Source organism: Monodon monoceros, unplaced genomic scaffold, assembly GCF_005190385.1.
Source record: "Monodon monoceros isolate NGI ecotype Baffin Bay Population unplaced genomic scaffold, NGI_Narwhal_1 Super_Scaffold_21, whole genome shotgun sequence".
Taxonomy (NCBI): Eukaryota; Metazoa; Chordata; class Mammalia; order Artiodactyla; family Monodontidae; genus Monodon; species Monodon monoceros.
Genome location: NW_021703778.1, coordinates 110,327,592 through 110,351,096, shown reverse-complemented (window position 1 = coordinate 110,351,096; position 23,505 = coordinate 110,327,592).

The following is a 23,505-nucleotide window of genomic DNA, read 5'->3' as shown; positions in this document are numbered from 1 at the left end:
TTATGTCAGAGAATGTTTTGCCTATGTGTTCTTTTAGGAGTTTTATGGTCTCTTGTCTTATATTTAAGTCTTCAAGCCATTTTGAATTTATTTTTGTGTATGGTGTGAGGTTATATTCTAACTTCATTGATTTACACTCAGCTTTCCAAATTTCCCAGCACCACTTGCTGAAGAGACTGTCTTTTCTCCATTGTATATTCTTGCCTCCTTTATTGGAGATTAATTGTCCATATGTGTTGATGTTTTTTTAAACTGTTGAAATAGTCCCCAGTCTTGCCAGCATAACTCTCATGAAGAAGGCAGTGAACTCTCTAAGAGTTTGACTTCTGCTCCTTTGACCTTGTTGAGGAGGGACATAAAACAATCTGGAAAGAAATGTATTGGGGCGTAGCTCGAGTATGGAATACAGAAAAGAATTCTCTACTGTTTTCCTCCCATAAGAGTAAAGTGAAATGAAGTGAAGATTCAATCCATCCAGCGCCTTCCCACAATCAGCCTACCTTCCTTCCCATCTGAGTGCCAGCTGTTGGCACACTGCTTTCAAACTCTCCCTTACTGAGATTCACCAATTGTTACAATTTCCCTACTTGTTCTGTCATTTGTGTGTGTGCTCTCACTCACACATACTCTCTTTCTGAACAATTGGAGAATAATTCTCTAAGAAAGAGCCTTCCATTTCCTTTTATGTATGTATTTATATCTATACAGACTCATGGGTTCCCCTTTCTATTTACTTGGTTATAATTCATTACTATCGTTATCTATTTTGATGCCATAAATGTCCCTGATGTAGCTAGTGAGATATCATAGACTTTCATCCTTGAATACTTCAGTGTGACTTTCTAGAAACATAATCTCAACACAACAATCAAAATCAGAACATTTAATGTTCATATATTATTATTATCTAATTCACAGCCCAGGTTAAAATTTGTCAATTGTCCCCATAATGTACTTTATAGCCCTTCCCCTGCCTCCACCTTCCCAGGATCCAAACCAGGATCACACATTGCCTTTAGCTATCATGTCTCTCTCTCTTTTTTTTTTAGGGATGCCAATAATATTTATTTATTTACATGAATGCCTTTTATTTATTTATTTATTTACTTTTTCTTTCTTAACATCTTTATTGGAGTATAATTGCTTTACAATGGTGTGTTAGTTTCTGCTTTAAAACAAAGTGAATCAGCTATACACATACATATATACCCACATCTCCTCCTTCTTACGTTTCCAACCCACCTTGCCTATCCTACCGCTGTAGGGGTCACAAAGCACTGAGCTGATCTCCCTGTGCTATGCAGCTGCTTCCCACTAGCTACCTATTTGACATTTGTTAGTACATGTAAGTCCATGCCACTCTCTCACTTCGTCCCAGCTTACCCTTCCCCCTGCCTGTGTCCTCAAGTGCATTCTCTACGTCTGTGTCTTTTTTTTTTTTTTTGCGGTACGCGGGCCTCTCACTGTTGTGGCCTCTCCTGTTGCGGAGCACAGGCTCCGGACGGGCAGGCCCAGCGGCCATGGCTCACAGGCCCAGCCACTCCGCGGCATGTGGGACCTTCCCGGACCGGGGCATGAACCCATGTCCCCTGCATCGGCAGGCGGACTCTCAACCACTGCGCCACCAGGGAAGCCCTACGTCTGTGTCTTCATTCCTGTCCTGCCCCTAGGTTCTTCAGAACAATTTTTTTTGTTTTTAGGTTCTATATATATGTGCTAGCGTATGGTATTTATTTTTCTCTTTCTGACTTACTTCACTCTGTATGACAGACTCTGGGTCCATCCACCTCACTATAAATAACTCAATTTCATTTCTTTTTATGGCTGAGTAATATTCCATTGTATATATGTGCCACATCTTCTTTACCCATTCATCTGTCGACGGACACTTAGGTTGCTTCCATGTCCTGGCTATTGTAAATAGAGCCGCAATGAACACGTTGGTACATGACTCTTTTTGAATTATGGTTTTCTCAGTGTATATGCCCAGTAGTGGGATTTCTGGGTCATATGATAGTTCTATTTTTAGTTTTTTAAGGAACCTCCATGCTGTTCTCCATAGTGGTTATATCAATTTACATTCCCACCAACAGTGCAAGAGGGTTCCCTTTTCTCCACACCCTCTCCAGCATTTATTGTTTGTAGATTTTTTGATGATGGCCATTCTGACTGGTGTGAGGTGATATCTCATTGTAGTTTTGATTTTCATTTCTCTAATGATTAGTGATGTTGAGCATTCTTTCATGTGTTTGTTGGCAATCTGTATATCTTCTTTGTAGAAATGTCTATTTAAGTCTTCTGTCGATTTTTGGATTGGGTTGTTTGTCTTTTTGATATTGAGCTGCATGAGCTGCTTGTATGTTTTGGAGATTAATCCTTTGTCAGTTGCTTCATCTGCAAATATTTTCTCCAATGCTGAGGGTTGTCTTTTCATCTTGTTTATGGTTTCCTTTGCTGTGCAAAAGCTTTGAAGTTTCAGTAGGTCCCATTTGTTTATTTTTGTTTTTATTTCCATTTCTCTAGGAGGTGGGTCAAAAAGGATCTTGCTGTGATTTATGTCATAGAGTGTTCTGCCTGTGTTTTCCTCTAAGAGTTTGATAGTGTCTGGCCTTACATTTAGGTCTTTAATCCATTTTGAGTTTATTTTTGTGTATGGTGTTAGGGAGTGTTCTAATTTCATTCTTTTACATGAGGCTGTCCAGTTTTCACAGCAACACTTATTGAAGAGGCTCTCTTTTCTCCATTGTATATTCTTGCCTCCTTTATCAAAAATAAGGTGACCATATGTGCATGGGTTTATCTCTGGGCTTTCTATCCTGTTCCATTGATCTATCTTTCTGTTTTTGTGCCAGTACCATACTGTCTTGATTACTGTAGCTGTGTAGTATAGTCTCAAGTCCAGTCTCAAGCCTGATTCCTCCAGCTCTGTTTTTCTTTCTCAAGATTGCTTTGGCTATTCGGGGCCTTTTGTGTTCCCATACAAATTGTGAAATTTTTTGTTCTAGTTCTGTGAAAAATGCCAGTGGTAGTTTGATAGGGATTGCATTGAATCTGTAGACTGCTTTGGGTACTATCGTCATTTTCACAATGTTGATTCTTCCAATCCAAGAACATGTTATATCTCTCCATCTGTTGGTATCATCTTTAATTTCTTTCATCAGTGTCTTATAGTTTTCTGCATACAGGTCTTTTGTCTCCCTACGTAGGCTTATTCCTAGGTATTTTATTCTTTTTGTTGCAGTGGTAAATGGGAGTGTTTCCTTAATTTCTCTTTCATAATTTTCATCATTAGTATATAGGAATGCAAGAGATTTCTGTGCATTAATTTTGTATCCTGCTACTTTACCAATTCATTGATTAGCTCTAGTAGTTTTCTGGTAGCATCTTTAGGATTCTCTATGTATAGTATCATGTCATCTGCAAACAGTGACAGTGTTACTTCTTTTCCAACTTGGATTCCTTTTATTGCCTTTTCTTCTCTGATAGCTGTGGCTAAAACTTCCAAAGCTATGTTGAATAATAGTGGTGAGAGTGGGCAACCTCATCTTGTTCCTGATCTTAGAGGAAATGGTTTCAGTTTTTCACCATTGAGAATGATGTTGGCTGTGGGTTTGTCATATATGGCCTTGATTATGTTGAGGTAAGTTCCCTCTTTGCCTACTTTCTGGAGGGTTTTTATCATAAATGGGTGTTGAATTTTGTCGAAAGCTTTCTCTGCATCTATTGAGATGATCATATGGTTTTTCTCCTTCAGTTTGTTAATATGATGTATCACATTGCTTGATTTGTGTATATTGAAGAATCCTTGCATCCCTGGGATAAACCCCACTTGATCATGGTGTATGATCCTTTTAATGTGCTGTTGGATTCTGTTTGCTAGTATTTTGTTGAGGATTTTTGCATCTATGTTCATCAGTGATATTGGCCTTCAGTTTTCCTTCTTTGTGACATCTTTGTCTGGTTTTGGTATCAGGGTGACAGTGGCCTCGTAGAATGAGTTTGGGAGTGTTCCTCCCTCTGCTATATTTTGTAAGAGTTTGAGAAGCAAGGGTGTTAGCTCTTCTCTAAATGTTTGATAGAATTTGCCTGTGCAGCCATTTGGTCCTGGACTTTTGTTTGTTGGAAGATTTTTAATCACAGTTTCAATTTCATTACTTGTGATTGGTCTGTTCATTTTTTCTGTTTCTTCCTGGTTCAGTCTTGGAAGGTTATACCTTTCTAAGAATTTGTAGGTTTCTTCCAGGTTGTCCATTTTATTGGCATAGAGCTTCTCCTGGTAGTCTCAGGATGTTTTGTATTTCTGCGGTGTCTGTTGTAACTTCTCCTTTTTCATTTTTAATTTTATTGACTTGAGTCCTCTCCCTCTTTTTCTTGAGGAGTCTGGCTAGTGGTTTATCAATTTTGTTTATCTTCTCAAATAACCAGCTTTTAGTTTTATTGATCTTTGTGTTGTTTTCTTTGTTTCTATTTCATTTATTTCTGCTCTGATATTTATGATTTCTTTCCTTCTACTAACTTTGAGTTTTGTTTGTTCTTCTTTCTCTCATTCCTTTAGGTGTAAGGTTAGATTGTTTATTTGAGATTTTGCTTGTTCCTTGAGGTAGGCTTGCATTGCTATAAACTTCTCTTTTAAAACTGCCTTTGCTGCATTCCATAGGTTTTAGATGATCGTGTTTTCATTGTAATTTGTCTCTAGGTATTGTTTGATTTCCTCTTTGGATTCTTCAGTTATCTCTTGGTTATTTAGTAATCTGTTGTTTAGCCACCATGTGTTTATGTTTTTTATGTTTTTTTCCCTGTAATTGATATCTAATCTCATAGCACTGTGGTCAGAAAAGATGCTTGATATGATTTCAATTTTCTTAACTTTACTGAAGCATGATTTGTGACCCAAGATATGATCTATCCTGGAGAGTGTTCATGAGCACTTGAGAAGAAAGTGTATTCTGTTGTTTTTTTTGGAATGTCCTGTAATATCAATTAAGTCCATCTTGTTTAATGTATCATTTAAAGCTTGTGTTTTCTTGTTTATTTTCATTTTGGAGGAACTGTTCATTGGTGAAAGTGGGGTGTTAAAGTCCCTACTATGATTGTGTTACTGTTGATTTCCCCTTTTATGGCTGTTAGCATTTGCCTTATGTATTGAGGTGCTCCTATGTTGGGTGCATAAATATTTACAATTTTTATATCTTCTTCTTGGATTGATCCCTCGATCATTATGTAATGTTTTTCTTTGTCTCTTGTAATATTCTTTATTTTAAAGTCTATTTTGTCTGATATGAGAATTGCTCCTCCAGCTTTCTTTTGATTTCCATTTGCATGGAATATCTTTTTCCATCCCCTCACTTTCAGTCTGTATGTGTCCCTAGGTCTGAAGTGGGTTTGTTGTAGGCAGCATATATATGGGTCTTGTTTTTGTATCCATTCAGGGAGCCTATGTCTTTTGGTGGGAGCATTTAATCCATTAACTTTTAAGGTAATTATTGATATGTATGTACCTATTACCATTTTCTTAATTGTTTTAGGTTTGTTATTGTAGGTCTTTTCCTTCTCTTGTGTTTCCTGCTTAGAGAGGTTCCTTCAGCATTTGTTGTAGAGCTGGTTTGGTGGTGCTGAATTCTCTTAGCTTTTGCTTGTCTGTAAAGGTTTTAATTTCTCCATCAGATCTGAATGAGATCCTTGCTGGGTAGAGTAATCTTGGTTGTAGGTTTTTCTCTTTCATCACTTCAAATATGTCTTGCCACTTCCTTCTGGCTTGCAGAGTTTCTGCTGAAAGATCAGCTGTTAAACTTATGGGGATTCCCTTGGATGTTATTTGTTGTTTTTCCCTTGTTCCTTTTAATTTTTTTCCTTGTGTTTAATTTTTGATAGTTTGATTAACATGTGTCTTTGTGTGTTTCTCCCTGGATTTATCCTGTAGGGGACTCCCTGTGCTTCCTGCACTTGATTATTTCCTTGCCCATATTAGGGAAGTTTTCAACTATAATCTTTTCAAATATTTTCTCAGTCCCTTTCTTTTTCTCTTTTCTTCTGGGACCCCTGTAATTCGAATGTTTGTGTGATTAATGTTGTCCCAGAGGTCTCTAAGACTGTCCTCATTTCTTCTCATTATTTTTTCTTTATTCTGCTCTGCAGTAGTTATTTACACTATTTTATCTTTCAGGTCACTTATCCATTCTTCTGCCTCAGTTATTGTGCTATTGATTCCTTCTAGAGAATTTTTAATTTCTTTTATTTGTTGTTAATCATTGTTTGTTTGCTCTTTAGTTCTTCTAGTTCCTTGTTAAACATTTCTTGTATTTTCTCCATTCTGTTTCCAGGATTTTGGATCATCTTTACTATCATTACTCTGAATTCCTTTTCAGGTAGACTGCCTATTTCCGCTTCATTTGTTAGGTCTGGTGGGTTTTTATCTTGCTTCTTCATCTGCTGTGTGTTTCTCTGTCTTCTCATTTTGCTTAACTTACTGTGTTTGAGGTCTCCTTTTCGCAGGCTGCAGGTTCGTCATTCCCGTTGTTTTTGGTGTGTGCCCCCAGTGGCTAAGTTTGGTTCAGTGGGTTGTGTAGGTTTCCTGGTGGAGGGGACTGGTGCCTGTGTTCTGGTGGATGAGGCTGGATCTTGTCTTTCTGGTGAGCAGGACCTCGTCAGGTGGTGTGTTTTGGGGTATCTGTGACCTTATTATGATTTTAGGCAGCCTCTCTGCTAATGGGTGTGATGTGTTCCTGTCTTGCTAGTTGTTTGGCATAGGGTGTCCAGCACTGTAGTTTGCTGGTTGTTGTGTGGAGCTGGGTCTTAGTGTTGAGATGGAGATCTCTGGGAGAGCTTTCACCGTTTGATATTACATGGAGCCGGGAGGTCTCTGGTGGACCAATGTCCTGAACTCGGCTCTCCCACCTCAGAAGCACTGGCCTGACACCTGGGCAGAGCACAGGACCCTGTCAGCCACATGGTGTGCAGATTTTAAGCATAGACATAATTTTGCAAGGATAAACTGTTGTCTTTTTCATTCCTCTCCTCCGGTAAATCCTGTTATCCAGTGATCATTATCCCATGAAGCCCTAGAGAAGCCAGGGAGGGCAAAGACCGACTCAGAAAATAGGAAACAGGGCGTGTGATGTCTCCTTCTTTGGCAGGAAGAACTATCATATCTCTCAAATGTCTTTTAATATGGAAGCATTCCTTAGCCTTTCCTTATCTTCACTGGCCTTGGCATATTTGGGAGAATAAAGCCAGTTATTTTGCAGAAAGTCCTTTAATTTGAGTTTAGTTAATGTTACCTCATGGTTAGATTCAGATTATGTATTTCAGTAGGAATGTTACAGAAGCGATATTGTATTCTTCACAGTGTCTCATGGCAGAAGGCATATGGTTTAAGTTGATATCCTTCAGATTTCTCTGTTGTAAATTACTATTTTTCCCTTTGAAACTAATAAGTTATTTGTAGAGAGATATTTTGAAGCTATGTATCTATCCTCTTCTCATCAAATGTTTACCCACTAGTTTTAGCACTTGTTAATGGTTCTTGCCTGAGTCAATTATTACTAAGATAGGTACAAAATGGTGATTTTGTAATTCTGTCATTCTTTCAACATTTATTAGTTGGCATTTTACCATAAGGAAGAACTTTCCATCATGTATATATGCATTTATTTATTCCTATATGGATTCATGGATTTATTCAATGGGTTATTCAGTGGGTTAAAATTTATTACTATCATTATTTATTTTGTTGGTCAAAATGTCTCAGATTTAACCAATAGGAACTCCTCCAAATTGGGTCCAATGTTGTTGTTTCGACATTCTGCATCATTATTTGAGATTTCTTGGACACAACAAAATATTTCAGGTTCACCTTGAACTTTTCTTGCCTCAGCCCTAGAAGCTGTCATTTCTTCAAGGAACCCTGGTTCTTTTAATAGAGAGTAGTATTTAGAAACCAAGCTCTGGGCAGCAGATATGGTTGTTGCTACTGGGGTATTATTGCTTTGCCAGCAGACAGAGATATAAAAGAAATATATGTGTGTGATGTATGTGTATATGATATATTTCACATATGTGTGTACATATTTCGTGTGTGTATATATGTAAATGTATGTGTACACATATATATGCCATGAGTTCACAGTAATACCTCTGGTTCTAACCTGGCATTCTGGGGTTTAGTCTAGGCTCCCCTTTCCATATTTATAACTCCCTTCATGAGAGCTCTGTTTTTTTAATATATATATATATATATATATTATTGAAGTATAGGTGATTTATAATGTTGTGTTAGTTTCAGGTGTACAGCAAAGTGATTCAGGTGTGTGTATATATATATATATATATATATATATATATATATATATGTATACCTGAATATATATATATTCTTTTTCAGATTCTTTTCCCTTATAGCATATTACAATATATTGAGTATAGTTCCCTGTGCTATATAGTAGGTCTTTGTTGGTTATCAATTTTGTATATAGTACTGTGTATATGTTGATCCCAACCTCCTAATTTATCTCTCCCCCACCCCTCTCCCCTTTGGTAACCATAAGTTTGTTTTATATGTCTGTGGGTCTATTTCTGTTTTATAAATAAGTTCATTTGTATCATTTTTTTTAGATTCCACATATAAGTCATATCATATGATATTTGTCTCTCTCTGACTTACTTCACTTAGTATGATAATCTCTAGGTCCATCCAGTTGCTGCAAATGGCATCATTTTATTCTTTTTTATGGCTAGGTAGTATTCCATTGTATATGCACCACATCTTAATCCACTCATCTGTCAGTGGACATTTACCACCTGTATCATTAACGCTTATTTTTGGAAGTACTCAATCTGAGATGCAAAGATACAGAGCATTGGTTCTATAGGATATTCCTCAAAATGATTTTTGAATCTTTGTCTTAAAAGTGTCAGTTTGGGAAAAAAAAGCTGCAGTGAGTCTCATGTGACTTTCAGGATATCATGGACACAGGGTAGGGGATAGCAAAGAGGTCCCCAAAGAGAGGCTCCCCCCTCCCTGTCCCATAACTTCCAGGCCATAATCCTGTTGGCCATCCCAGTCACACTTTCATTTTGCCATTTGAACAGGAAGTTATAAATGTATGTATCAGGGAGAGGATCAGAACTGAAAAGAATTGTAGCTGGAGCACTTATTGAAATCTACCTTCAAGGTAGAGGAGTATTTTAGAAAGCCAAGACTTGGTCAATAGGAACGGACAAGCAAACCACACACTTCTCATCCCTGGGAGAGCTTCAGGTGCCTGATGTGAATTGATTTTAGGATTGTGACAATAATGCCAACGTTCTTTGAAGATGGCAGCAGTCTGATAAAGCTTCTAAAGAAGTAGATTCATATGTGAAGTATTTCAGGCCAAAAGTCCCTTTGGACACCACTTCTTTGCTTTGTCTTTTGTCTGATTCACTGAGTGGTTATTATAGTGATACATGTGGGCACGAGGAAAGGTGACCTCAGTGACAGGTGCTTCCTGCCTCTTTCCCACCATCTTACTCACACTCTATCTCCCTCAACCCTGCCCAACATCACACGTAAAATGCCATTTTGCCGTTTCATTGATTGCTTTGTGAGAAGCAATCGAGTGACCACAAATGCTGCCCAGAGACATCTGTCATCTTCTGGCTCAAACAGAAAAACCACAGCGACATGACTGTTGACCATTGATCCATGTTTACCCAACTTCCCAGACACCTGAGAGCTCAGAGAACTCAGCATTTCTAAAATTGCCACATGTTCACTCAAGTTTTTTTCCTTACGTATTCAAAGCTTTGCTTTCTGAAAGATGTTACTGAGAGGGATGCCTGGAAATCTGTGAAAGTAATAGCCTAGGGGGCCGAGTAGGTAAGTTTGCATCCTCAGGCCACAAAGCAAGAGTATGTTTTCTCCCTTCCTGGGAAATTGAGAGACACTAGGCAAAAAACAGCTCTGGTTTTCATTATTATATGTTTAAAATGGGCTGGGCTCTAGTTCTTTCACAAAATGCTAGTCCCTGGACTGAAGCCAAACATGTAAATTTCAGTTTAAATAAGTGCTTAATAGGAAAAGCAAAGGGGTAAGCCCTAGAGGCTCCACTGAATGCCACTGCTGGCCTCAGCTCTGGTTTGCCGCCTCCCTTTTTGCATCATCTGACCTATTTTCCTTGACTTGGTGAGCAAGGCTCAAGCACTGGCAGTGAGACTCTTGCTATGGGAAGGGGGAAGGAAGCTGTCCAGCCATCCATGGAAATGCTAATGAGTTGAGATGGCCCTGGGCTTTTAATTCAGATCTTCTGTAGTACTTTGCTTTCCTGATGCTGTTGGAACATAATTTTACATTACTAGCTACTGGGGAGATGGTGAAATGCAGATCCTACGAAGCTGAACTGCTTCTCAGGACACTCTGCAGGGACCATGATGCTTTACATCAGGGGTGATGGAAACAGTTTGACTCTATCATGGGGATCGGCCTCAGGCCAAAGTAGGAGTTGCTTTTTTCATTGCAAAGCAGGTGCTGTATTGTGGCAGGTTGCAGCCCTGTTAGGACACCATGTTCCTTGCTCTGGTTTCGTATTTGAGGAAGTTATTCTTCCAGTTTGCACACATCTTGCCCAGGAAGCTCAGGGCAAGAGGGAGAGAGGGTGGAAATACTTCTGCCTTGCAGAGTGCTATTTCCACATTCTGGTGTTTCTTGTTATCGGAGGAAATGCAGCTTATGTCAGGGGGACTCCAGGCAATGGCTTGTGTAGGGTGAATGGGAGCTGCTATTCCTGGTCATTCCCAACCTTCCTGAGGAAAATACTCTTCTGGAAAATATTATTGGATTATTGGTCCACTTTTTAAGATTCACAATGTCTACAGTTTAAATGAGAAATTTAAGAAAATGGGTATCTTATTATCAACATGACTCAATACAGAAGCAGAAAATGTCCTTAACCAATGGGGTTGGAAAAGGCAAGGTCTTAGCGGAATGGTAACCTGGGCATGTGTCTCCTGCAGATGGAGCCAACAGGCCCCACTGAGCAGTAGTCTCCAGTCTTTTGTACCTGAAGTCTGACTCGTCATTCTAACCGTGTAAAGTTGTATGGGTGGCATTCAAAATCCTGTTTGTTCTATCTTGTTATTAAACCAGCCCAGGATGTAGGGGAAGGGCTCCTGGGCTGAGGAGGCAGAGGACCTGGCGCTCTGGCTCTTTTGCTCTGTGCAGTCATCAGGGGTTAGGTCCATGATCTTCTGCTATCCTAGGTCACCTTTGACCTTTAGCTTTGGACTAGGTGAATAGAAAGGACAGAAGCACAAAGATTAAATTTTGACAGGTTGTATTCTTGCTGGTAGAGAGGGAGAGTGAGGAGTCAGGAGATATGGAAAGTACCCATCGTGTAGGCAATCATGTAGGGCCTGCTAATGCTTGTGGGTACACGTGGAGTTTGAAGAACAAGAGGGTCTGAGGCATTTTTATGAATGGCCTGTGTCTCTCCTAGACAAAGGTGGAAAATGATAATTGAAGAGAGCAGCTAAGAAAAGTTTCTAGAAAGTGACCTCATTCATTTATTCTTTCAGCAGAAATATACTGGGTATTATTATGAACAAAGTGCTGTAGGTGAACAGGATATAAAACATCAAGTTCTTGGCGCTCAAAGAGCATCTGGTCTCAAAGGGACATAATTTTTTTTTAAATGTTACTTAATGCCACCCCCCAATATATATTCCCCCTTGAGAAATCACTTTTTGAATTTAGTCCCTAGAACTAAATGAGGAAATGGTCTACATCTTCTTTTTAGATATGAGAATTTCATAACTTACCATGTTTCTATTTCTGTTCTGTGAATAAGCTGGGGTTCTAGGTTGCAAACCACAGAAATTATTTCTAGCTGTCTTAGGCAGAAAAGAGGAATTTGTTGAAAGTATATTTAAATCAAAACATATACATTCAGGACCTTGCTATCCCACTGACTTGCTCAGGGGCACCAGACAAGTCATTTATTCTTTTCAAATGTCAGTTGATTTGCCATTCAAGGAATATTGTACAATCACAGTGGAACTCCCAAAATAGATGGGATGCTCAAAGACCAAGTTTGGAAAACAGATAAGAACCAAAGGTGCTCTGGAAAGTGAGGCCACAGAAACTGGTTCTCATGCTGCTGGGCCAAGGTGAGTAAGATGTCCAACTGCCTCTGTGACGGTAGGTCACTCACTCAAGATCAAGTCCTGAGAGAACCTTCTGATTGGCCCAGCTTCAGTTTGGGGAGCTAGTCCCTTTGGTGTCTACAGTGGGAGGGACAGCCACTCTCAAGATTAATGAGGCAATTTCCAGAGAAGATGTACAGACAGCCAACAGGCACATAAAAAGATGTTCAACATTGCTAAATATAAGAGAAATGCAAATCAAAACTATGAGGTATCACCTCACTCTGGTCAGAATGGCTATCATCAAGAAGGCTACAAATAATAAATGCTGGAGAGGGTGTAGAGAAAAAGGAACCCTCCTACACTGTTGATGGGAATGTAAATTGGTATAGCCACTATGGAGAACAGTATGGAGTTTCCTTAGAAAGCTAAAAATATAGCTACCATATGATCCAGCAATCCCACTCCTGGACATATATCTGGAGAAAACTCTAATTCTAAAAGATACATGCACCCCAATGTTCATTGCAGCACTATTTACAATAGCCAGGACATGGAAGCAACGTAGATGTCCACTGACAGATGAATGGATAAAGAAGACGTGATATATATAGATATAGAGATACCTATATCTATATAGAGATACCTATATCTGTCAATGGAATATTCCTCAACCATTAAAAATAATGAAATAGTGCCATTTGCAGCCACATGGATGGACCTAGACATTATCATATTAAGTGAAGTAAGCCAGACTGAGAAGGACAAGTATCACATGATATCACTTATATGTGGAATCTAAAAAAAAATAAGATACAGGGACTTCCCTGGTGGCACAGTGGTTAAGAATCTGCCTGCCAATGCAGCGGACATGGGTTCGATCCCTGGTCCGGGAATATCCCACGTGCTGCGGAGCAACTAAGCCCGTGCACCACAACTACTGAGCCCACGTGCCACAACTACTGAAGCCCACGCGCCTAGAGCCTGTGCGCCTCAACAAGAGAAGCCACTGCAATGAGAAGCCCATGCACCACAATGAAGAGTAACCTGCGTGCCACAATGAAGAGTAGCCCTTGCTCGCCACAACTAGAGAAAGCCCATGCCCAGCAACAAAGACCCAAGGCAGCCAAAAATAAATAAATAAATAAAACGATACAAATGAACTTCTTTACAAAACAGAAACAGACTCACAGACATAGAAAATCAAACTTATGGCTACCAAAGGGGAAAGGTTGGGGGGAGGGATAAATTAGGAGGTTGGGATTAACATATACATACTACTATGGGGTTGGCCAAAAAGTTCGTTCGGGGTTTTCTGTAAGATGTTACAGAAAACCCCGAACGAACTTTTTGGCCAAACCAATATACATAAAATAGATAATCAACAACCTATTGTATAGCACAGAGAACTATACTTAATATTTTGTAATAACCTATAGGGGAAAAGAATCTGAAAAAGAATATATATATATATATATTTGAATCATTGTGCTGTACTCTTGAAACTAACATGATATTGTAAATCAGCTATACTTCAATTAAAAAAAAAGATTAATGAAGTCTCGAAAAGGAAGGTTAGCTAATAGAAAGGATGGTTGCATGCTGGATAGCCACAAAAACGGATGTCAGGAAACACAGACCAAAATGATGCTCCAAAACAGAAGCACTATCAACCCCTATAGGGAGCTTATTTGTTCTTCTTGCCTTTTTTTGGTTATGACTTTTGTGTCCTTCCTTTCCATTTTATTATTCTTACAGTACAACATTCCTTGAACGGCAAGTAAAGAGAGATTTGAAAAGGATAAATGACTTGCTTTATGTCCGTGAGATAGTAAGTGGTACAGTCAGGTCCTGAATTTGTATCTTTTGATTTCAATTTCCATCCTCTTGTCTTTCCCATGAGCTGATGCAGGGCAAAGTGCAGAGTGATAAATGTCAAGAAAGGTACCAAAAAATGGTATGGTTGTTCTGAAGGGGAATATTTCTACAGGTTTGGAGAAGTTTATAAGTCCATGGGATTGACAACAAATAGGTTTTCCTAACTGAAGGAAGAGCTCATCTCTTCTCTCTTGTAAGCCAACCTACCTACCGGCACAAAATGGTCTATTGTTGCCAGGAAGGTTGCCATGGTGAACTGGGGAGTGGTTTCTTCAATATTTTCTCCCTGGCTGAGACCTTCTCAGGATGTTAGGTCTATGTTTAGACTATGCCCCTCTCCTCAAAAGACCTATCCTATCATCCGAATGCACCAGACCTTAATTTTCTTGCCTTTTAAAAAAGTATTTTCTGGAGGGAAACTATGCGTTTATTGAAGAAAATTTGGATAATACATAAACCCACACACACACCAAAAAAAAACCCCACTCAGAGCTCTACTGTTAATATTTTGGTGATTTATTTTTTATATGTATGTGTGGGTGTATATATTTTTTGAAAATTGAAATTATATGATATAAATATGATATGAGATATAAATTGAGATTATATAAGTATGATATATGGTATACATTGAGATTATATGGCATAAATTCTTTGCTCACATGACATAATCTTATGGGCATCCTTTCATGACATGAAATTGTTGGTGCTTGAATTCTTAATTTAATTCAATAAGCATTAATTGTGAACCTATTTTGGGCTCTCTGCTGTGGATCAGATATCTTCCCTGTCCTCAAGGAGCCACATCCTCCTCCACTTTTGGTCTATATGGGGAGGAGGAAAGGGAAAAAGCCAGGAATCTAAGAATCAAGACAGCAACCTTGTGCACCAAGACTTCAAACTGATAGCGTCTTTAAAGCTATCAAGGAATTCAAAATCTTCCTTTCATAGTTTTTGAAAGTAGAGACACATTACTTAGTTTTTGCATGGAACCACATCTAAAGCAACACAGTTCTGCAGATATGCCACTGAAAATACATTTCTTTAAAGAATCCATTATTTGCCAGGGTCTCTCTAAGAACATAAACAAGATCCAGTTCATAAGCCACATGGATGTAACTTAATTATCACCTCTTTCCAGTCTTTCAGCCTCTGGAGGGTGCTCTGGACCATCTCTTACACCAACCCCACATCTATCTCCTTTCTCTTCCCTCACCACTCTCCTTCCTTTTATTATGTGGATCACTTAGCCCCTTTTCTAGAAAGTAAGAATGCTTCCTCTTTAAGAGGAGGGAGGAAGGGAAAACCTGTAGGAATTCAGGATTCTCCTTAAATCGCAGGGGAGCACTGAGTGCTTGATCTTTAGAGCCCTTCCAGTATCTTGCCTCTCAGTCCCCTGAAGTGACTGGCATGGGGCACCTGGGAGAAGCTGGGGGAACACCTGCTGAATGGAATCCACCCAGAGGAATCCACCCAGACACAAGGCAGAGTAAGGGTCAGGAAGGCATGTTTTACACACAGGTCCCTGCTTAGGCTGGCAGGAGGGGCAGAAGGACACGGCAGTGATTGTCCCTGAGTTGTCCTTGACACCTTTTCACACTATCCCCCTCCCCTCCCCAGTGATGGCCTCCAAAGAAGGACCTGCATGACATTCCCCTGTCAAAGCATGGAAACTCTGTCATCTTGGGTAACCGGTCCCAGGATTATAAACTGGCAGGAGGCAGGGGTCAGGGTAAGATTAGGACTTAAGCTCTTGTCCTCTCAGGCTAGTAGCTTGACCATGAGAAGCTGCTTCCTTTGGCCCTTTTAGCTCAGGGAAGTCAGATGTATGAAAGAGTTTCAGAGAAACTTAGATTTCTGCTGTCACTTTGCCAGAAAATTGGCTTATTATTTTGGCTCTGTCAGGACCTTGTTTGTTTCTCTCTTTGGTGGTTTCCTTGGCCTCCCTTCTGATTTTTAGGTAAATCGTGGTCTTGCTGCAGTTTATCCAGTTTCAGCTGTGGCTGGCACGCATGCTCTATGGAGCGGAGCCTGGCACACCCTCCTGCACGCTTGGCTGGGGAAACCCCTGCAGAGGGCAGCGGTGTCGATCCCGGGACCTCATGGCGAGTGAGGCCACGGTCCTTGCTCTGCCAGGCTGCATAAGGAAAGGTGCATTAAGTCCCCAGTAGTTGTTGGGAGAATGCGGGTTGCATTCTGGATTTAGATCATAGAACTCTTTGCAGACTGTTCTACCATCTTGAAAGTCAGAAAAGAACCAGAATCAAACATGAGAAGCAAAATGACCAGAAGTCCGGGGATCTTGAATATTTATTTGTTCATCCCTAAATCCTTTCAAGAGACCTTAAGCGTTCAGGCTCCAGAGTTAAGTTAGACCTACATTTGAAACCTGTTTTGCCACTAGTTAGCTGCCTGTACTTGGGCAAATGGCTTTACCTCTCAGAGCCCCAGGTTCTTTATGTGTAAAGTTGGGAAAATAACAGCAACCTTCTCGGAAGATTGTTATGAGGATTAAGTGAAAATAAAAGAACACATGTAGAGCACTAGTCCAGTGTCTGCTATGTGGTCTCAATGTGGGCTAGTATTATTTTTCTTGTAAATACCATCCCAGAAGCCTGTGATGGTGGAAATAAGGGTAAATTGACACAGATCCTTCCCTGAGGGAGCTTATGATGGGCAATCATGACACAGGACGTGACAGGAGCCAGGAGGGAAGAACAGGGCGAAAGGGGCATATAACAAATGGAATCAAAGCTTCAAGAGGGGGATTCGATGGAGCCAGTTGTTCAAACACGGTGGGGCTCAGAAATGAAAGCTGAATACAACTGAGCAGCCGTGCTTTCCTACAGAGCCTGAGCGCAGTCGGCAAAGGTGGGAAATAGGAGCAAAGGGATAAATTAAAAACAAAATAGGTGAGCAGACTTGTTATCAGGCTGACAGGAGGTAAACAGACTGGGATAAATAAATAAGCAAGCAACACAGTAATGAAGACGACCCCACCGGCCGAAAACAGAGAGGCAGCCCGCGCTGAGGCTAGAATCAGGCTTGAGCTTTGAGATTACCAAAAGAAAATATATGCAGACGTTCACGGATTTTTCTGACACTTGGTTTCCCTGCCACAACATTCAGAAATCCACCCTGGATTTATTCTCAGAAAGGATGCCAGAGAGCTCTCTTCTGTTCCTTGCCGCCCCCTGGGAGATTCCACAGTAAACTCCTTGGGATGGGATGAAGGGTTCAGAGGGTGATCAGCACCAGGCGCCGAATTCCAGGGACCCCGAATGGAGCACCCGCCGGCTGTGCGAACCCTGTCTAGACATGGAAATTGTCCTCCTAATCTCCTAATCTTGCTTTCTTTACATTCTCTTGACGACGTGCCATCTCTGTAAACATTCTCACCCCAAGAACGGAGCTGGAAACACATGTGCAATCAGCAGCCACAGCAGCTACAAAGAGAGTTATGAAATCTGCCCAAAATAGCCTGCTTGCCCCATAGGCATATGCAAAGCAGCCAAACAGCCAGGGTGAACGTATGGGGCGGCAGATTTCACTCTGCATTTCAAGAGGCTTCCGGTGACCTTCCAGTGCTGCTCAGAAACACCCAGGTGAGACCTGGAGCTGTGGACGAAGTCCCCTGGGCAGCTGTGAGCCCCTGGGGCTAAGCCCTCCTATCCTACCTACCCTGAAATTCCTCAGCCTTGGAGACATTTATTTGGGTTAAAACTTTGAGGTTAGGGACTTCCCTGGTGGCGCAGTGGTTGAGAATCCGCCTGCCAATGCAGGCGACACGTGTTCGATCCCTGGTTTGGGAAGGTCCCACATGCCATGGAGCAGCCAAGTCCGTGCACCACAACTACTGAGTCTGTGCGCCTCAACTACTGAAGCCCTCACACCTAGACCCCGTGCTCTGCAACAATAGAAGCCACCACAACGAGAAGCCCGTGCACCGCAATGAAGAGTAGACCCCACTCGCTGCAACTAGAGAAAGCCCGTGCACAGCAACGAAGGCTCAACGCAGCCAAAAATCAATCAATGAATCAAAAAAATTGAGGTTACATAACGTTATCTGAGACAAGAAGATAAAAATCTGATTCCCACCCTTAGAATCAACTTAATGCATCAGCCGTCTAGTCCCCTTGCTGGGGTAGGATGGTATTTTTGTACATTGGGTGAGTGGGAGTGGACAGGCCATTTGGCGGGGGGCTCAGAGTGTCAGGGAAGAGCAGCCTGCAGGTGCAGGTCCACTGTCTGCAGGGTTCTGGGTGAGAGGTGAGCCTTGCTGTGATCTGGGTGGTGCAGTCGTCGTCTGTCTGCTTTCACCACCAGCCTCAACTACTTGTGTGACCTTGGCCCAGTCACTTCAGACCTCTTGCTTCAGCCTTCTTTGCCAAAGTGGGAAGCTGCTCTTTCCCCTGGATTTCACTTAGAAAGGGGAAAGGAGTCAGATGGCTGTCCCTCCCCAGGTGTCCTGAGAGTTGGATCTCAAGCTACTCAAAGAATGATCACATGACTGAATGCAATTGCAGAGGTCCTGGTGATAGTTTTTGTTTTTTTTTTTTGCGGTACGCGGGCCCCTCACTGCTGCGGCGTCTCCCGCTGCGGAGCACAGGCTCCGGACGCGCAGGCCCAGCGGCCATGGCTCACGGGCCTAGCCGCTCCGCGGCATGTGGGATCTTCCCGGACCGGGGCACGAACCCGTGTCCCCTGCATCGGCAGGCGGACTCCCAACCACTGCGCCACCGGGGAAGCCCCTGGTGATAGTTTTGTTAAGACTGCTCTTTGTGGCTGAAGAGACAAGGTGAGTCATCCCTGTTCTGGTGGGAAAGACCACTGGGTTAGAAGTCAGGCAAACCTGGGCTCTGAGCCAGCGCTGTCAGGTTGCTTTTGTGAGTTTCTGAACCTCTCGTGATTTCCCTCAGTTGAGCCAGACCAAGGCCTGTAGCCCAAGAAAGGACACTGGCCAACTGCAGGGGCCAGGCTGAGACAACGGAATGTGCTGGGGGCAGCATGGAGGGTGTGACCAACACACAAAGAGGCCAGCTTTCTCTTCCGTGGGAGCCCCAAATGAACCCTCCTTCCCCTCTCCTGCCTCCTATCCATACCCATGGTTTGCCTTCCCTTTTATGCACAGCCAGACAGTGTTTCTGTTTTGTCAGACTGACTCCCAGGTGTCTGCTGGGAGGAGAACACCCCTGGGAGTGGCATGAACTCATCTTTGGTTTTGGGGTGGAACTTGAGTTGCTTCTGCAGGTACATCGTGGCTTGGCTTAGACCATGCCTTCCCCGAAGTGCTATACTTCACACCCTTTGATGGGACGCACACAAACTTCCATCCACCCCAGGTGTGGACTGGATCAGCCCAGGCGAAGCATTTGAGGCAATTGACCCTATTCATAGGCCAACCAGGGGACGCACTGGCCTGTGCCTTGTAGTTGAGCCCATGCTTGTTTCTGAGGAGCCTCTTTGAACTTGATGACCTTCACTCTTTCCTTTGTTGCCATTTTAGGGCAAAGGGAAAATAAGGCCTGGTCCTTCAATATTTGAGCCATGTCTTAAAATCAGAGCTGTCCCCTCTCTCCAGTCCTGCTCTGGGAGCCGTGGTTGTTGCCTGGGGGGGGCCCTGGGCTCGTGCCCACCCTATCCTGCATGCTGACATATCCCTTAGCATCCTGTATACTTTGGGAGCCTGCGATGGGAACACCCTAACCCCTGCCCCTCCATCATGCTGGTACTTCAGGAAACCCGTGCAAGACATGACCTGCCATTGTGGCTCCTTCCAATGGGCTTTGACAATAAGGAAAGGTGTCTATTTGTGTAGGAATATCGCTGAAATGAGCGTCTGAAACTCATATTTCCAGAAAGCTTGAAGGTTTTGACCACCTCAGATGCTTTCTTCACGTTTCACACTGGGCAGCGCAGGCATAGAGAGCTGCTTCCCCCAACCTGGCTGTGAAGACTGGGCAGCTGCTCAGGCTGAAAATAGTAGCTGCTTCGAGTTTTAATCGCAGCACGAGAAGGGACTCACGTACACACACCCTGATGTGCAAATGTGGGCTCAGAGGCAGTTCCGGGCATCAGGGCTGAGTCTGCAAGTGACTGTGAGGTAGAGCTGGAAGTGAGCTCTGATGTGGGGCTGTCACTTCCTTCCTGCAAACAGCGGGTGAAAGGAGCCACCTGAGCCTAAGTGATCAAGCGTCTCTGTGCTTGCAGCCTGGGACCAGCTTTAGGAGGAAAAGGAAAAAGCGTGTATTATTTTTGTTTTCAGCAAAACCCCTAGTGTCCTCCCTTTATCTCCAAATGCTAATCTTTAAACTGTTTCAGTCATTACAGGAAAAGAAAAACCTGAAAGCAGTCTGTTAACTAGGCTGGTGATGTTGACATGGAAAGGTGTGGGCTCTCCTCTCTGCCCATGGCCCCTCACTCCCAGTTTTCCTCTCACTTCTTGGCTGCTGTTTCCCAGGGCCCCGTCCTCTGCTCAGCCTGGGCATTAACCAGTGGCTGTTAAAACAGAGGACAACATATCTTTAGATATCTAAACTATGTATAGAGTGTTCCAAACAGTATCTATAGTCTCTCTCTCCTCTCTCTCTCTTTCTCCCTTCCTATTTTCTTTCCTTGAGAAAATATCCTCTACTAGAAAGGTCACTGTGCAATGCTCTAAGAAGATTATTGTTGATCCCTTTTCATTTTTCCCCATCACGTCTCTCAGCCAGGAGGCTTAGTGGACCAGTAGAAAGTGCTCAGACCTTGGAGAGAGATGGGCTTAGCATTCTTTGAATCCCAGGCATGCTATTTGCAACTGTAGAACCTTAGATAATTTGCCTTCAGTAATTTTCTGGCCTCTAGAAACTGAGAATAATACCTACTTTGCAGGGTTTCTATGGGGGTTCAGTAGGACAGACTATTCAAAACCCCAATGATGATACAAATAGATGGAGAGATATACCATGTTCTTGGATTGGAAGAATCAACATTGTGAAAATGACTCTACAGATTCAATGCAATCCCTATCAAACTACCACTGGCATTTTTCGTAGAACTAGAATAAAAAATTTCACAATTTATATGGAAACACAAAAGACCCCAAATAGCCAAAGCAATCTTGAGAAAGAAAAACGGAGCTGGAGGAATCAGGCTCCCTGACTTCAGACTATACTACAAAGCTACAGTAATCAAGACAGTATGGTACTGGCACAAAAACAGAAAGATAGATCAATGGAACAGGATAGAAAGCCCAGAGATAAACCCACGCACATATGGTCACCTTATCTTTGATAAAGGAGGCAAGAATATACAGTGGAGAAAGGACAGCCTCTTCAATAAGTGGTGCTGGGAAAACTGGACAGGTACATGTAAAAGTATGAGATTAGATCACTCCCTAACACCATACACAAAAATAAGCTCAAAATGGATTAAAGACCTAAATGTAAGGCCAGAACCTATCAAACTCTTAGAGGAAAACATAGGCAGAACACTCTATGACATAAATCACAGCAAGATCCTTTTTGACCCACCTCCTAGAGAAATGGAAATAAAAACAAAAATAAACAAATGGGACCTAATGAAACTTCAAAGGTTTTGCACAGCAAAGGAAACCATAAACAAGACCAAAAGACAACCCTCAGAATGGGAGAAAATATTTGCAAATGAAGCAACTGACAAAGGATTAATCTCCAAAATTTACAAGCAGCTCATAGAGCTCAATAACAAAACAACAGACAACCCAATTCAAAATTGGGCAGAAGACCTAAATAGACATTTCTCCAGAGAAGATATACAGACTGCCAACAAACACATGAAAGAATGCTCAACATCATTAATCATTAGAGAAATGCAAATCAAAACTACAATGAGATATCATCTCACACCAGTCAGAATGGCCATTATCAAAAAATCTAGAAACAATAAATGCTGGAGAGGGTGTGGAGAAAAGGGAACACTCTTGCACTGCTGGTGGGAATGTGAATTGGTACAGCCACTATGGGGAACAGTATGGAGGTTCCTTAGAAACTCCAAATAGAACTACCATATGACCCAGCAATCCCACTCCTGGGCATATACCCTGAGAAAACCATAATTCAAAAAGAGTCATGTACCAAAATGTTCATTGCAGCTCTATTTACAATAGCCAGGAGATGGAAACAACGTAAGTGTCCATCATCGGATGAATGGATAAAGAAGATGTGGCACATATATACAATGGAATATTACTCAGCCATAAAAAGAAACGAAATGGAGTTATTTGTAGTGAGGTGGATGGACCTAGAGTCTGTCATACAGTGTGAAGTAAGTCAGAAAGAGAAAGACAAATACCGTATGCTCACACATATATATGGAATTTAAGAAAAAGAAAAAAATGTCTTGAAAAACCTAGGGGTAAGACAGGAATAAAGACACAGAGCTTCTAGAGAATGGACTTGAGGATATGGGAAGGCAGAAGGGTAAGCTGTGACAAAGTGAGTCAGTGGCATGGACATATATACACTATCAAACGTAAGGTAGATAGCTAGTGGGAAGCAGCCGCATAGCAGAGGGAGAACAGCTCGGTGCTTTGTGACCACCTAGAGGGGTGGGATAGGGAGGGTTGGAGGGAGGGAGACGCAAGAGGGAAGAGATATGGGGACATATGTATATGTATAACTGATTCACTTTGTTATAAAGCAGAAACTAAAACACCATTGTAAAGCAATTATAGTCCAATAAAGATGTAAAAAAAGAAAAAGAAAAAAAAAAAACGCAGGAAGCTATTAGCACCCAGTGAAGGGTGATTGCGTTCATTGAGTATCACACAGTGTTTTCCAGACTCCTGATGAATAGCAAACACTGTGGAGGTGCAGAGGAAGGACCGGCCCAGGCACAGTGCACACCAGCAGCACATTGTGCCCCACCAGTTTGACCTTGGGTCACTAGCAAAGTGTCCCTGCAGCAAGGTGCATGGCGGAGGGAGCTGGGTTGTGGTGCCGTTCCTTTCTTAGGCCAATTTAAATCTGCTCCCAGGCAGAACTGGGACTGCTAGAGTCCACAGTTGGAGTGGAAGTTGCCGAAACAATTTCTTTAGTGTTTCTGCCAAGTGTTGTAAATAAAATAAATTTAACAAACTATTCAAAAGACATGACAAGCTCATTGTCCGCTCTGTCTGCAGGGAGGATCAGCCACATGTACAAAAAGCAGCAGATGGAGTCTCATGGAAGAGAGAGACTGACCAGGAGCCTGGAGACCCAGGTTTAAGCCTTAGCAGATGGCCTCGGGTAGGTCATTTTCTTTCTCTGCATTTAGTTCCCTTATCTGTAAGGTAAGGATTTTGGTGAGAATGCTAGTTCTATAGGCCACATCTGTCTCAGAATGTTATAATAAAAAAATCAACTGAAATCATGCAATTTAAAGCCTTCTGCAAAGTGCAAGCGTGAGGCATGGCTGTCTTACTTTGCAGGAAGGTCTTGAATCCATTCAAATAGCCTTTTCTGGATTAACAGTTTTCGGGTGTTGATTTATGTGCTCTCCAAGGCTTGG